Below are 4,824 nucleotides of genomic sequence, written 5' to 3'. Positions count from 1 at the left end.
GATTTTAAAAGGATATATTAAACAGCTTTTTATACCTCTAAAGATATGCAAAATTTGAATTAATGTTTTATAAAGAATTATGATGTTATGAGTTTTATCAAAATCTCTTGTTAGTGATATTTCAATAGAAAAATCTTGTAACGGAAAAAAAATGTATTTTCAAAAGCAATAATTGCAATTTGAATTAATATTAAATAAGTCAGCAGTGTTTTAACTTAATTAAATGTCGACAAAATTTTATACAATATATTGAATTTCGTACATTATAAAATGAATTAAAATTTCACGACAAAATATATTTTTTCTATATTTCTAACTGGTCAGCAGTTTCCCTATATATCTAACTGGTCAGCAGATTCTACTACATGTGTATATGTTTAACTGGTCAGCATTTTCTCGCCTGAATGTAAAGAGCGTTAAATTTGCTAACCATATAGAATAAGAAGAGTTTTACGGCTTAAATCAATTTGAAATAACATTAAATTGGTCAGCAGTGTTTTTACTTAATTAAATGTCGACATAATTTTATAAAATAAATTGAATTTGCATACATAATAAAAATGAATTACAATTTCACGGCAAAATATATTTTTCTCTATATATCTAACTGGTCAGCAGTTTCCCTATATACGAGGGCTGTCCGGAAAGTTCGTAGACAAGGCTATAAAATTATTTTAAGCAGACATATCAATATGATGATTTAATACTTTACTTAAGTATTTATCTGCTACATATTTCTAAATTAAAAAACATGATAAAAGTAATATTCGCAAAGCGCCGATCACCATGGCAACATGATCAACGAACCACGGAGCACTTTGATTTCATGATGATAGCTACTCGAATAAAAAGTTGCTAAAAGATGTAATTTTAATGCAATCTCTCGTTTTAATTTTGTGACATCATAGGATAGTATAACATGATATTCAGTGTAAATTATGATGTCATACGTAAATAAACAGCTTGTTTACGGCGATTATAGGCAATGAAGGTGCGTACATTTTGTGTTGCAAAAATGACGTCAAATTAACGGACGGAGCAACGTAATGATATTTAACTTCATAGCAACGCTAATATGGCGCCAACTGAGATTATAATCTTTACCTTTAAAACAAAATTAACCATGAAATGTTAAAGGCAACTTGTGTTTAAATGAATAAATGTCAAACAAGATAAAGAAGCGGTGATGACAGGATATTGTATAAGAAACGCTCCAGAAGTGACCAAAAGTAGCATGGCTGAAATATCGTAGATTGCGTTACAACATTTTTTGAAAAAGGCAGACATCTTACACACAGTATGGGAACCAGTGAAATCTTTATTTTTAAATAATAATTTTAAATATGAAATGTATGAAGCAATAACATGTATTAAGTATACGTCAGACAGGTACCATGATGGCTTTTGAAATCGGAAGAAATTAAATAGTTGGTAAACATGAATTTAATTTGACGCCGTTGACGTTGTCAAAGTGCTCCATGATTATGTATATATGTTGTATGTAAATACTTTTAAAATACAAACGTTAGTCACAGTTCAGTAATTTTTGATAAATGTGTTCGCTAGATATGTATTTTTATGCTGACAAAATTTGTACAGCGTATGTATTGTTTTACAATAAAAAAATGAAGATGTATATGAACTTTCCGGACATCCCTCGTATCTAACTGGTCAGCAGATTCTACTATATATGTTTAACTGGTCAGCATTTTCTCGCCTGAATGTAAAGAGCGTTAAATTTGCTGACCATATAGAATAAGAGAGTTTTACGGCTTAAATCAATTTGAATTAACATTAAATTGGTCAGCAGTGTTTTTACTTAATTAAATGTCGACATTATTTTATAAAATATATTAAATTTGCATAATGAGTAACAATTTCGTAGCATTTAAATATATTTTTCTCTATATATCTAACTTTTCAGCAGATTCTACAATATGGTCAGCATTTTAATAACATATTTTTGACTGTTTATTGTATTTTGTCATAGATAAATCAAGAATGACACGTCGCGTGTGAAATCGATTTTAATATGACCTTGGGGCATATCGATCTCGATAAATTATCAGTTTAATGGATATCTGTGGAAACATGTTGTTTATAATGTAATAAAAGCTTATTAACTATAACAATTAGCACATTATTAATTTTTGTTCAATATTACTTATACAATTATGCGAACAACAAATAAGGAAACAGAAATCACTTTATTTCATATTTGCACTAAATACGACATAATAATTATATTTTGTTAAAATATACATTACGTATATGTACATGTATATATTTTAACCTATGATGCATAGTTTTATACATACTTGAAACAAATTATGATTTTTCGTACATCATATTTTGACTACATTTTTAAAATTTTAACCAATATATAACACATAGAAGAAAATTCATTAAGGTACTTAAATAAAATATTATATCAAAATAAATTGAGAAATATACAGTATATATCAATTGAATTTTTTATAATTGATATGTATCATTTGTAATATTGACATCTTGAAAAAACATTTTATCAAGTATTTCTCGACCTCGCCTGTAATATCACCAACGGCAATTTGACACCTTCAATGTTTCCCTTCTTTGTGTAACTGGTCAGCAGTTTTCGATAATCCTTCTTTGTTTAACTGGTCAGCAGTTTCCTATATATTCTATATCGTCAGCTAATTCGTCAGCAGTTTAGTGCGACCCCTTCCATGATCGCACCGTTTGTCGGTGAGTTAGTAAATTCTGACCAAGCACCGGTAGACGCACGACAATGCGATACGATATTATTCCAAATGTCGCTTCGCATTGTCGAGTGTCGCTTCGCGTTGTCGAGTATCGCTTCGCGTTGTCGAGTGTCGCTTCGCATTGTCGAGTGTCGCTTCGCAATGTTGAGCGTCGCGGTGTAAAAATCATAAAAATAACGCGACATTTACTCGACATTTTAAAAATGTCGCTTCGCGATGTCGAGTGTCACTTCGCATTGTCGAGCGTCGTATCGCATTGTCGCGTTGTCGTTTCGCATTGTCGAGTGTCGTGGTATGCACTTCTACCAACCTCGACACTCGACAATGCGAAGTGACAATGCGACAACGCGAAGTGACATCGCGACAACGCGAAGTGACATCGCGACAACGCGAAGCGACGCTCGACAATGCGAAGCGACACTCGACAACGCGAAGCGACATTTCTTAAATGTCGCCCTTTTTTACCGCGACATTTCTAGGCGACAGTGCGACATATCGTTTGACACTGTCGAGCGTCGCTTCGCATTGTCGCATATCGCTTCGCGTTGTCGAGCGTCGCTTCGCATTGTCGCGATGTCACTTCGCATTGTCGTGTGTCTACCCTTAGACGCGACGGACGACATTCTAAATGGCACGATAAGGACACCGTAGTTATATGATGGCGAAACAACGATGGTACAACGGGAATGGTGAAACTACGAAATCACGATGGTAAAAACGTGATGGTACGATGGTGAAAATACGATGCTACGATTATGAAACTGCGACGGCATGATGATGAAAACGCGATATTATTTTCACCATCGTGTTATTGCATCAGCGTGATTTCACTATCCTGCCATCGTTGTTTCATCATCGTACCGTCGTGTTTTCATCATCGTACCATCGTTACATCACGTTTTCAAAATTGTACCATCGTGCATAGTGGATCAGGGAGACAAAAATTGTTACTTATGTCCAAACGAAACACCGTAATCGGGCGATATTTGAACGATACAATATCGTGACTCGTTTCGCATATCGCCTGAATCTCGCGTCTCACTTCGCATCTCGTACGTCGACGCCAGACAAGAAAATCCATCGAGGCCATGTACCACTAAATATTCTCTCTATATTCTATATAAAATTGCCATTTTTCAAAGACCTACAAAACTAGCTAGATCCATTTTAGAGAACAAATAAAGAGTTATGATAAAACGGATAAAATGTATCTCCAAAGAAAATGTCTAGCGTATCATTTGTTATTGTAAAATTTGCTATGACGTGGAAGAACCACCAATATTAAAATTGAAATTCACTTTATTAAATAACACCTTTGCTCGCTTTTTTGTTTTTCCAAAATGTCTAAAATCGCGTGTCCCTTTAAAAAAGCTATCGCGCGCACATGTAATAGTACTAGTATCGCGTGGCCACGAGCGCACGTAATAGATAAGAAGATACTATGTCCCCTATATGCCACCGTAGATACTACCTTGGTGTTGCAAAGAATATTTCTTAAATTATTTTCGAAAAGAAACGTGTCACAATTAATAACGATAAGAATGGACTCTCTACATATGTGTTTGAATTCTGGATACTGCACTGGTAGAAATTTTCATTGTGGCACGCAGAACAGGGATATTCTTTTAGTTAATATAGGACTCTTATGCAGAGGTAGGAAGTTTTTGATCGGTCGGAAGTTACATAAAAACGGTATTATAAATACAGACAACACAGAACAATGACTGGTTGCCATGATACGGACGGGCATAATTATTACCATTTTAGAATTTTATGGAATAATGTGAGACAAATGTGATTCGAGTGTCCTTTCTATTGTGTGTCGAACACATCTGTCTCATTTCCCATTTTTCGCAAATATGAATGTTTACGAGCACATCGGTCACACCTCGTTAGACAAATGTGATCCGAGACAAATGTGCTCCTACATTGCTTGCAATACTGTGATTATTACTTGTTGAACTAGGTGGCCTTCAAACTCGTAGTCGAGATTGAAGTATTCGACCTCGCACTTTCAATACGTTCGCCTTTATTACAAAGTACTTTTATGCAAATTGGATTTTAAGCGTTGGTACTAGTA

Source organism: Ruditapes philippinarum, unplaced genomic scaffold (genome assembly GCF_026571515.1).
Source record: "Ruditapes philippinarum isolate M1 unplaced genomic scaffold, ASM2657151v2 ctg21535_1_1_1_1, whole genome shotgun sequence".
NCBI classification, from domain to species: Eukaryota; Metazoa; Mollusca; class Bivalvia; order Venerida; family Veneridae; genus Ruditapes; species Ruditapes philippinarum.
This window is presented reverse-complemented; position numbering follows the sequence as displayed.